This window comes from Heteronotia binoei, chromosome 2, assembly GCF_032191835.1.
Source record: "Heteronotia binoei isolate CCM8104 ecotype False Entrance Well chromosome 2, APGP_CSIRO_Hbin_v1, whole genome shotgun sequence".
Taxonomy (NCBI): Eukaryota; Metazoa; Chordata; class Lepidosauria; order Squamata; family Gekkonidae; genus Heteronotia; species Heteronotia binoei.
In genome coordinates, this window is record NC_083224.1 from 171,008,554 (window position 1) to 171,020,938 (window position 12,385).

General features: G+C 45.4%; 1 protein-coding gene across 1 annotated transcript in view; it reads left to right on the plus strand.

Annotated features, from left to right (window-relative positions):
* The first annotated feature begins 1,437 nt into the window (after positions 1-1,437).
* The window catches only part of DDR2 (discoidin domain receptor tyrosine kinase 2), a 61,505-nt gene continuing 50,557 nt past the window's right edge, over positions 1,438-12,385 (plus strand). The window contains exon 1 of the mRNA XM_060232442.1: positions 1,438-1,623. The gene's annotated coding sequence lies outside the window, so the exon portion shown is untranslated. The remainder of the gene's footprint in view (positions 1,624-12,385) is intronic.

The following is a 12,385-nucleotide window of genomic DNA, read 5'->3' on the forward strand; positions in this document are numbered from 1 at the left end:
TACCGCAACGCCGCCCCGATCCAGTTGCCGTTGGAGGTCATCCACTAAGGCGACCAGCACCGTCTCCGTCCCATGGCCCGGCCGGAAACCAGACTGACATGGGTCTAGGACAGAAGCGTCATCCAGAAACCCCTGTAGCTGCTGCGCCACGGCCCTCTCAATAATTTTACCTAAAAACGGTAAATTGGACACCGGCCGGTAGTTCGCCAATTCAGCCGGGTCTGCTGTAACTTTTTTCAGGAGAGGGCGGACCAAAGCCTCTTTCAGAGGTGTTGGAAAATGCCCCTCTAAAAGGGATCTATTTATGATGTCCCGTAAAGGACATCTAAGCTCCCCTTGGCAGGATTTAATCAGCCAAGAGGGGCAAGGGTCCAGATCACATGTTGTCGGGCGAGCAGCAGAGAGGACTCTGTCGACTTCCTCCAGGCTGAGTGGGTCGAAGTGGTCCAGCACTAAACCCGAAGACAGGCACGGAGCCTCAATTTCACTCACTGTATCTAATGTGGTAGGCAGGTCTTGGCGGAGCAGCGAGATTTTATCTGCAAAATATTTCGCAAATGCCTCGCAGCCTATTTCTAATTCTCTAACATTTGGTTTGCCTTGTGGCAACGTTGTAAGATCCCCAATTATTCTAAATAATTGTGCTGGGCGCGAATTTGCAGATGCAATCCTGGCTGCATCCAGCTGGGTGATTTACATAGCAATCCTATGAATTCCTTCCTAAGAGTAAGCGCTGTTGAGCAGACCTGCTTGGAAATACATTGTTAGAGTAGCAGTTTGCAGCTCTAATTTTAAAGAAGAGGGGTAGGGTTTTTATTTTTTACTCAAACAAAAGGGGAAGTATAGTACAGTTCCAAACAGTTACACTGTTCTTAGTCCATTGAAGTAAATTGGGTTAGAAGTGAGAACAGCTTAAATATGCTTACGATGCTACTCTAACAATGTATTTCCAAGCAGGTCTGCTCAACAGCGCTTACTCTTAGGAAGGAATTCTTAGGATTGCTATGTAAATCACCCAGCTGGATGCAGCCAGGATTTATATCAAGAACAGCACGTAGTTTGGCAACAGTTCCCTTAGTTCGGTTCTGCCGTTCTGTTTATCAATTCCTTTCAGGACAGTAACATCAAAGTAAAACCCTGAAATCTTATTCCAGTGAAAAATAAAAAAGCCAAGGCATCCTTTTAATTTATAAAAGAGGCTACATATGTCTAGGAGCCTGTTGGCTATAGATTCCGCCCCCCCCCCCCCCGCCTTTCCTCTTGCAATGAATGGGTTTTGTCGTAAATTACAGTTTGGAACAAGTTCCCTTGAGGGAAGGAAAGGAGCCTACCAAGAGAAAGCCAGCCCCAATTGGTGACTGGCTCCCCCCCTTCTCATTCCCTAATTGAAACCAAATGTGAAATATGTTGGATTGTGGGATTTCTGGCTGGAACCCAGGAATCCTCAGAATGCAAAATCGCTCGCAAAGGCATCTTGCATCAGCTTGCAGAAGTTTCTTTCCAGCCCGGCTTCTCCATCTAGGGCGAAAGAAAGCTGCATCGGTTCTTTTTCCTTTAGCACCGTGGATTAAACTACTGAAAACATCCTCCCTTCTTCCCCTAAAACTTCATCTCAGCACCCAGGTATGGACTTTATTTTGCCTTTTTTTTTTTTTAAGAAAGAAAGAAATGAGAGAAAAAAAACAGATACCCCAAAAAAAGAAGTCTTTCGTTTCGCAGTTTGCCTAATGAAAAGGGCGGGAAGAAAACATTTGCCTTTTTTGCCCCTGACAAAGACTAGAGCAGTTTAGGGCAATGTTAAGGGAGGGAATCTTAACAGTACAAAGTACGGAGTAAAAGCCACTGTTTGCAAAATTAAGTGTATTTTGAAAAAAAAAAAATGTTTGCATGGCAGGCCAGAGTGGTAGATTACAGATTCCGTTGATGGATATGTGAACGGGGAGGTACATCCGAAGTAGTTTTAGGAACTAGAGCAAAACAATGCTGGAAAGGGTTTGGGTTTTGTTTTGTTTTGTCACTGTGGTGGACGAGTCTTAAAAGATGTTGATTCAAAAATTAAAGATTAACATTTAGGTGTAAATACCACCATTGGGAGGTTATGAAATCTGCAACCCCCTCCTTCGCCGGTTATGTGCATGCGCCTCGTGACGGTCCAATGTTTCATTGCTATTTCTGTAATTATTGGTGGCGCCTCCAGTTTCTACAGTTTGGCGACTGTACAACCTAGAGGTCTGCCCTCAAAAAGGCTCTGATCCCAGAGGTCCTGCCATTGTATGGCTGGAACCCTTTCCCAGTGCAGTCCTTCGGAATAATGGCTCACAAAGGTCTAGTTGAGATAGCTGCTCCAGATGTGTAAATGGCAAAGGCAGTATCTTAATTCTGCTAGGTGAAAAAAAAAAATCTAAAGTTGACTTTTCTAGTAAGTTTCTAAGAATATATCAGTGCACACATAGCTAAGTAGTAAGTATGGAATAACTTTTTAAGATGCATATCCAAGAAGAGGTACAGTCTTAAATGAAATGTCTGCAGAAGACCAACAGGTGTTTGCACATGCACAAATCATACAGATGAGGGAACCAGGATTTGCTGCAACCTCATGTATATTTCACGGCAACCCTGTGTTTGCTCATGACATTGCCTTATGCTGAATCCAACCACTGGTCCATCAAGGTCAGTATTGTCTACTCAGACTGGCAACAGCTCTCTGGGATCTCAGGTAGCGGTCTTACCCATCACCTATTGCGTGGTCTTTTTTAAAAACTGTAAATTAAAAACTGGGACCTTCCGCATGCCAAGCAGTTGTCCTACCACTGAGCTGCTGAATTATGTGTGAGAGAAAGAATTTTTAGATGCATGAAAAATAATATTAGAAGGGGAATTGTATACTTTTTGTCTCCAGGGATATATTATGTTACCTATGGAGAAAGATGACGGAGATATGTTTTTTCTTCTTCTAGAAATTAGGGTCAGCTAGGTAAGCTGATTTGACAGTAGATTAATGAAGGACTGAAGAATGACCTTCTCACTTCGTGTAATGAACTTTGCTGCCTCCAGAGCCAATGATGGTCACTGGTGCAAACTGTATCTGCACAGGTGTTTTGCTCTTCCATGGTTTTTGGAGCATCCATACCACTTTGTACACCAGTGGTCCACTTGGCAGAGTTTCTCCTGCTGTGCTCTGATCTTCCCCAGCCTTGCTTTGTTTTAATCTTTCGGGGAAGCAAGTATGCACATTGGGAGGGATGATGGCTTAGTGGGAGGGACGGTGGCTCAGTGGTAGAGTATCTGCTTGGTAAGCAGAAGGCCTCAGGTTCAATTCCTGGCATCTCCACCTAAAAAGGGTCCAGGCAAGTAGGCGTGAAAAACCTCAGCTTGAGACCCTGGAGAGCTGCTGCCAGTCTGAGTAGACAATACTGACCTTGATGGACCGAGGGTCTGATTCACTATATGGTAACTTCATATGTTCACATGGAAAGGTGTATATGCTTGAACCTCCCACCTACACTGGTGCCATTTTACTCCCGGTGCTGTTGTTCTACCTCTCTGCTTCCAGAGTGGGTTTTGCTAGCTTAAGAGGGAGAAAGAGTCATTACTATATCACTGCCCTGTAGCAATGTAACAACCACGAATTTCTTTTTAAAAGCTGGTCAAAAGGCGGGGGGGGGGGGACCCTTTAGTGGTTTGGTGGAGGAAACTATGGCCATAAGGGGATGATTGAGGAAAGTGTGGAGGAAACTTTCATGAGGATGCTGCACTGACACTGCGTGCCTCTGCATTTGGGGTGGAAATTAATCCACAGCAGAGAACCACTTCCCTGTGGAGGCAGCTTTGAAAGGAGATAAGGCTATAGAATAGAGGTGTATCAAAGGCCTCTCCTCACAATAGCAAAATGGACTGTCCATATTTAGAAGAAATATGCTTCTTGATTACTGATATGGGGAGACAACAGGAGACATGGGTTTCGCAGTGGGGACAGCTATTACCTTCAGGCCCTACTTGTGGACTCCCCTGGCTGTCGCTGCTGTAAATAATGGATGCTCCTTTGGAATGATCCAACAAAGCATATCTTTACAAAAAAAAGTACATGGACAGCAGAATTCCAGGAATACCTGCAGAGACGTTTTACAGTTCAACAAGCATGCTGGATGTTATACAGGCAGCAACTCTAGTGCTAAGGTAGAGCTAAAAGGAATAACAGATTTTTCCTGGGGGTGCATTTTCTTCCAGATTATACTAGAAATCCACTGATTTCCTGTAGGACCATTGGAAAGCATTCATACAAAGCGGGGTTGTCACTCACCCACCTGATCTTCAGGTTGTGTCCTAGTGTGGACTAGAACAGGACTGTCTCCTAGTATACCTAGAGTGTTGGACTTAGGAAATTTGGGTTAACAGCCTTCCTCAGTCATGTATGGGATCAAAACTAGGGTTGCCAGCTCTGGGTGGGGAAATACTTAGAGATTTTGGAACCTGGGAAGGGTGGGGATTGTGGAAAGACTTCGGTAGGGTAGAATGCCAGAGAGTCCACGCTCCCAAGCAGCCATTTTTTCCTATGGAAACTAATCTGTTTCCTGGAGATCAGTTATAATAGCAAGAAGTCTCCAGGTCCTGCATGGAGGTTGGCAGCCCTAAGAACCTCATACAGTTTGCTTTTAGGATTAATTGAAAAGCTGTGGGTTTTGCCACTTGGTACAAAATAGGTAATTTAGGGGCTTTTTTTGTAGCAGGAACTCCTTTGCATATTAGGCTACATCCCCCTGATGTAGCCAGTCCTCCAAGAGCTTACAGGGCTGTTCTTACAGGGCCTACTGTAAGTTCTTGGAGGATTGGCTACATTAAGTGGGTGTAGCCTAATATGCAAAGGAGTTCCTGCTACAAAAAAGCCCTGGGTAATTTATATGTTTATGCCTTGTTATCTCCCCAGTGGGGACACAAAGTGGCTTACAACATTGTTATCTCCTCAATTTTATCTTGACATGACAACCCTGTGAAGTAGGCAGGATTCCATGGCAAGAGTGGGAATTTGAACATAGGTCTCCCAGATCTTACTCTGACACTCCAATCACTACACCACACTGTGTAGTGCTTGGGCACCCAAGTTTAAAAAGGCAAAAACACTAAAGGGAACTCTCAGCCTGCGTTTTCTGCCTGTACAATGGGAATCTTAGCAATCCTTCCTCAGAGTTGAGTTGTAAGACTGAGCAAGAAAAAACACTATAAACTGATAAGGCATCTGAGCTTTCCTCCCAAGTCTATGTTTATATGCACTTTTGGACACCCAAGTCCTCCAGAAGTATCCTGTTACAAAAATAACTGATTTTGAACATTTTCTCGCTTGCACCTGAGGCTCAGCATCCTTGCAGTGGCTATGGAAAATCTGAAATGATTATTGACATACACATATCAGCAAAATCAGAGTCTCTGTCATACTCCAGTGGACAGAATAGATTCTACATTTCTTGGCTTGTTGCTGCTAATTGGGGGGGGGGGGGTATTTTTATTTGGAATTGTATATTCTGCAATGATTCTCATGGAGTTGTTAACTCCTGCAGTTGTGAAATAGAGAGCGACCCCAAATTAAATTCACATTGGGGTGTTGCCTAAAGAAAATGTAGAATTTCCCAGGATGGCCGTTGAATTTTGGTGGATGCATGCACGTTAAGTTTAGTGCTTCTCAGTTGTGAGTATAGCATGAACCATGAACTCCTTTGTGCCTTTGTGTGTGCATTTCCTTTGAACATTCCCATCTTCCTCATACCAGTGGAATTCTACTGGGAAACCTATGGGCACAGCATGAAGGCAACAGCAGCGATCCCCCAAGTGTCTCCCCCTTGCCCTGCTCCTGTGCTTGAAACTGGGAGGTCCACTACCTCTGAATATAGATGCTCCATTTAACTATCATGACTTTGATGGGTCTGTCACAAAGGCTATCTGTATAAAAGAGGGATTGTTGTGTGTTCAGGAAAATTGGAACATCACATCCTTTTTGGCATCTAAAACAAGAAAAAAATCACAGGCAAAAGGTTCTCTTAATTCTCTAGAGAACAGTAGTAAACACTAGCTAAGTCATTAGCAAGATTCTGACTTCCTGAAGTTTCTTGGGACTGGAGGAAAGAAGGAAGTTTTTGAAGGGACTGAATGCATCAAAAGCAATCTGATCTCCAGCTGATGTTATGGCATTTCCAAGGTTTTTTTGGGGTGGGGAGGGGTGGGGTGCATTGTTCCCTTTCTAATGTTGTCCTGTTATTGGTTTGGACTGCAGAGGTGGGCTGTTACTTGGGAGGTGGGGGGATGAGATTGTATGTAGTTTTCCTGTTCCTATGTACACGTGTAGCTGCCTTATATGAATCAGAACACTGGTCCATCAAGATCAGTATTGTCTACTCAGACTGGCAGGGGCTTTCCAGGGTTTCAGGCAGAGGTCTGTTATATCGCCAACTGCTTGATCCTTTTAACTGGGGAGATCGGAAATTGAACCTAGGGCGTTCTGAATGCCAAGCAGTTGTTCTACCACTGAGCCACAGTCCCTTCATATGTTTGGATGAATGTTTGCTTAGAACCTGTGTGGATACAGCTGTCCTTGTGCATTTAGGAAGGCTCCAGAATTCCCAGTTGCAACAAAAACACACTGAGCACATAGTAAAATTTATACACACAAGCCATTTTCAAACATTTTATTTGGGTGCTTCACCTGCATATAATGGGAACATGTACTTTTTGTGATTTCCCTCCATGGGTGTGATTGCTGTTTTGTGTGAATGAAGCAACATGTATTTCCTGGGCATTTGCAGCTTTGGTGCACATGAACATGTTCCCTCAGAATTCCGTGATTCTGCATATGTATTCTGAGGCTGTATGCACATGGAAAATATACCTGTTACCTCATTCACATGAAATGCATTTGGGGAAGATCGCGCTTAGTGTGGGCTCCCATTGAGCATGGTAGAAGTGCCAGAACTCAGAACCTGGGAAGGGTCACCCAAACCAGTGGAGGTTAGAAATGGGGACAGCATATTCAAAGTCTGCCCAGGGTCTGTGTCTCTTCCATCCATATCCACAATTACTTTATCATGCAGTTTAAGCTGTCCTAGGGCTACTGTACCCAAAGCTGCTGCCAGTTTTGCTAAAGGGCATGGGTATAGAGCGAGCTGCTCTAACACAATGAATGTATGCACTGGCATGCTGCTGAAGGCTGAAACAGATATACAATGTGAAATCCATGATCAGATCTCCTGACTTCCCCCCCTTGCTTTAAAGCATTTGTGGATTTCCTGGACTGGGGAAGTGGTGGATTTTTTAAACCTAGAGCTCCATACTTTCCTCCCAATTTAAATTGCTTCCAAGCCATTACAAGACCCACAGGTATGATTGTAGTTGGATCCTGAAATAGGAGTCTGGCCCTTGGGACATATGATTTTTCACAAGTGTGTGAGAGACTTCAGGAACCCTTTAAACTGCGTGCATACCCTAGGGCTGTTTGTACTGAGGTAAGCATGAATAAGCATGCACATCAGAGATTTTTTTAAAGACTGAAAGAGTTCTGGGATGTATCGTTTCTTCAGCACTCAGGTACTCTGGAAAACGACTTACTCCACAGCTCTTGCTGACCTTCACATGCTCAGAAGTTCAGTTAACTTTCTAATCCTCAGAAGAACTTTCCTGGGGAATGAGTCAAATGTCACTCAATGATACAACTGAAGATTATCAGTTCAAGAAATATGTCTAACAAATTGTAATCAACTTTGATGATCTGACTTAAATCTGTGGGTTAGACCACAGGTATCCATTCGGTGTACTTGGCATTACAAAAGAATACTATTGCATATGGTAAAAGAATCAATAAAATATGGGTTCTTGCCCCAAGGAATTTACAATCTATGCTGTGACAGCTGCTGAGAAGCGAGAAAAGGGAGCGCTGGGGAAGGCAAGCATGGAATAGGAGGAACACAAACCGATTTCCCACTAGCTTTATGCCACTCTCATGCTCTTCTCTGCAGGGCTTCCATTAGATTTCACACTATCTGCCCCAGGGCTGCAATTAGCTTTGCCTTTGTCATGCGGCAAACAGAAACTGGTCTTTAGAGGATCTTGTTTGCTGCACCAAAGAGGTGAGGCGAGTTGCAGCCTCGGGGCAGCTTGTGTGAAATCCAGTGGTGAGTGAGAGTGAGTGAAGTGAAGTGAGGTAAGTGGGAAATAGGTCAAAGAAAATGGAGTTCAGGACAGCTTACTCTGGTTTAGTGCTAAAGCCTCAGCTTAGCTTTGGAACATATGAAGAAAGAATAGAGATGAGAATGCCTCTGGGCATGTATAGATTAGCTTTTCTTCAATGAGGTGGCAGGAGGCTGTGCACTTGTGAGATTAAGGGGAATAATTTCCAGGAAAGCTTGAGCACTGGCACCTCACATTCTAGAAATTGCACTGAGTGAGAAATTGCCTTGAAATGCACCCCTTTTACTTTTGGTCTCCCGGATTAATTTTTTAAATCACCATCCTAATTTTGGTATAATGGACTGAGTTAATTCACATACCTGGTAATGAGCCGTTTTTTTTTTTTTTTACATCTGCAAGGGGAGTTAACTGAGTGTGTTTTCAAAACGTTCATGGATAGAAGTGTTAATGGAAACATGAGTGCCGCAGGGATGTCAGCGGGATATGGCACAACATCCCAGAGGTTGGCTGTCACGTGGATAAATACAGGGAGGCTGCTAGGCGCATGGTTGTCTTGTGGTCTGGGTCTGGGCTAAGTGTCCAAGGTCATGGTATGTCTGTTCAGGCATTGCTGATGAAGCCAATGAAAAATGTGTCCCTCACTTAAGCACCTTACATCTGTCTGGTACAAGGATCTGTCCAGGAAGTCTGTCTTTGCTGAAAGCAGGTGTGTGTGGGGGGGAGGGGGGTGCTGTTGGCAGAACCAGGGATTTGGAGATGGGCGACCAGGGTTCAACTTGCTATTCAGTTGGGAGGCTCAGGTGGTAGCCTTGAAGAAGTGCTGTCTGTCTTAACCTTCCCTGCAGGATATGATCCCCATCTTCAAGTACGTGAAGGGCTGTCATATAGAGGATGGTGTGGAATTGTGTTCTGTGGCCCCAGAAGGTAGGACCAGAACCAGTGGGTTGAAATTAAATCAAAAGAGTTTCTGGCTCAACATTAGGAAGAACTTCCTGACTGTTAGAGTGGTTTCTCAGTGGAAGAGGCTTCCTCAGGAGGTGGTGGGCTCTCCTTCCTTGGAGGTTTTTAAACAGAGGCTAGATGACGATCTAACAGCAGTGAAGATCCTGTTAATTTAGGGGAAGGTATTTGTGAGTTTCCTGCATTGTGCAGGGGGTTGGACTAGATGACCCTGGTGGTCCCTTCCAACTCTATGATTCTATGATTCGAGGGCGTTAAGCAGACAAAATAGATAACCCCAAATATGCTGCACTGAATTCCATGGAAGAAAAAGGGAGATACAAACCATTGCAGGTTATTCAGTTATTTCAATTGTTTTTAGGCTGCCCTGTCCATCAAGGACCTTCTAGGCAACCATAATAGCATAAAAATATGATATCACTTTACCAGGGTTAAAGTAACTACAGAGAAAATTTTAAAGACCAAGAATCCAAAGAAAGGAGCCACACTTAATCTATTGTAAACAAGTCACTTCAACACAGATGGATTGTGTTGCCTTGCCTTTCCACCTGCAACAGTTCTTCTGGGGGCTTCTGTACTAAAATTGTTGTCTGGTCTTTCCCCTTCCAGGTTTTACTTGACTCCTTGGCAGGTTTTCCCAAGGTACACTTTTTTAAAAACCTGAGGAAAAAAATTCCATGTGAAGCATTGCTGGCACATTGCTTCTAGAATGGAGGGTATACGTTTGATTTCAATGAAAAGGAATGTCGCCCCCTATTACCTCCATCTATCCATTAGGGTTTAAAGACACACACACACGCAAAAGCAAAAATCTCTCTGAGCTTCACTGACAAATCACAAGTCCTAGGGAATGGGGGCAGCTGCATTTAGGCTTTTCTAAATATGCCTCCCCTTTTTTAAAAGGAATTCAAAACAGAATTGCACTATGCCTGTTACATTGTGTGAGTCTTGCCATTAAGAAGAAAGAGGGGCAGGGGATTGTGAAAGAAAGATTCTCAGATATGGACAGTTTTACTTCGGCCATAGAATCCAGCTCCAAAAATCAGGAGCCGGGCTCATATTTTAATCTTAAGAGTTATATATGATTATATTTTCTAATTATTACAAACACAAAAATTACTAGGTTTCACAATGAAATTTCTAGGCACCACAGTGACCCAGGACTTGGGATTTGTTCAGACCCTGCCCAAATGGAAGGTATGCCTTCCACCATTTATCCAAAAGATTTTTATTTTTTAACTCTTTAATGCACTGTTGTTTCACTATAGCAATTAAAAACCACAGTTTTTTCTTGGTGCTATAATTAACTCAGTAAGGGCTGGGCAATTGCCAGGACTGGATCTACATTTTTTTTGAGCGGGGGGGGGAATTAAAAAATGATGCCCCCTTTTGGGCCATTCTATCTTAGGCTTCCCAACCCTCCCGCCCTGGCGGGGGACCCCAGGTTTTCCACCCTCTTCCCCTGCTCCCCAAAAAAATGGAAGCGGGGGGAGAGGGGGGAAACGGCGCCGGGGAGCATGGCGAGCCGCCCGATCCTGGATCGGGCGAGGCCGCCGCGCCACTGCTGCCCCCTCCCCGCCCACCGCAGTTGCTCCTCCGAGATGGGCCCAGGCTGAGCCCATCTCGGAGGAGCAGCCAAGAGGCGGCAGCAGCTCAGGGGAAGGCGAGGCAGGCCAGGAGCATGGCGAGCCGCGAATCCGGGCCCTTCTATGACCCGGACTTGCGGCTCGCCATGCCCCCGGCCCGCCTCCACCCCCCCTCCGCTTCCACTCCAGAGGCGGAGCAGCTGAGGCCGCCGCGCCGTTGCCGCCTCTTCTCCGTTCGCCGTGGCTGCTCCTCCGAGATGGGCTCAGCCTTAGCCCATCTCAGAGGAGCAGCCACGGCGAGAAGAGGCGGCAGCTGCGGGGCGGCCCGCCACGCTCCCCGGCGCCGTTTCCCCCCTCCCCTAGCTCCACCCCAGTGTCTCCTGGCTCCACCCCCAAAGTCTCCTGGCTCCACCCCCAAAGTCCCCAGAGATTTCTGGGGTTGGACTTGGCAACCCTATTCTATCTTATGGCCCCATAGAATACAATGGACTCCATACCCAATTTGGTACGCCCCCTCCATCGGCGCCCCAGGCAAGCACCCCCCTCTGCCCCCACCCTAGATCTGGCCCTGGCAATTGCCCGCAATCTCCAGCCCAGTTCTGAACAGGGTTGCCTCATTTCCTCTGATCACCAGAGGGGGGTGGGGGTGGGTTAAGGCTGCCAGATCCAGGTTGGAAAATTCTTGAAGATCTGGGAATGGAGCCTGGGAAGGACAGGGACCTCAGTGAGGCACAATGTCATAAAGTCCACCCTCCAAAGCAGCCATTTTCTCCGGGGGAACTGATCTCTGTAGTTTGGAGATGATCTGTAAATTCCAGAGGCATCTCCAAGCGGTGCCTGGAGGCTGGCATCTCTAGTGCTGAAATTTTGCCCTGAATTTATGAGAGAACAGGTTAATTCTGAGCAGCACTGTGTAAGGTTTTCTGGGTTTTGTTTTTTAAAGGCTTGTGTTATTTTACAATTCCTCTTTAGCACTAGGCGAGTGTCTGAAAACAGAACAAGGGGAAAGAGGGTGGACAAGGATTCATGAAGGAGGAGAGACAGCAATGGAGGGAGGGGGTGATGATAATGCACACCTGATGTGAAAGAAAAAACCCAGCTAATAACCAGATTAGACTGTGCTGTGTGGGATCTCCATTGTAAGCGCAAATTGAGAAAATATCGTACTGATGAAAGAACGAGGACAGGAAAACTTCCTAGTGTGGAAGTGCCCCTGCTTTGGTACAATTGTTCCTAAGAAACTGAATCCGAAGCAGAGTTGTGGGAAGCGTGGAGGGGGCTGAGGAAGATGTAGATAGATTTTCAAATCCCCCTGCCCATATCTGGTGCCATTTTCTTTCCTGCCTGCTGTTCCTTTTCCCCTGTGGACTTTTTGCTGTTTGTTTTTTAATTATCAGCAATAAATATAGTAATGTAATGTTAAAACAAAAGCAGGTTTAATGCACTGATTTCAAGCACTGCCAATATATTTCTAAGTTTATGGAGGATTTGCAGTCAGAGGGTTAGAAGCTTGAACAGTGTATCGAGAGGAACTTGCATCCAGCACCCACAGTCTTTGCAGAACAGAACCTTTCAGTTTCCCCCTTCTGTGGCAGCCCATAGAGGGTTCCCCATTTAGTTCTTGGGGGGAGTCCATGCATCCACAAAATGGAAACATCACTCCATCAGTA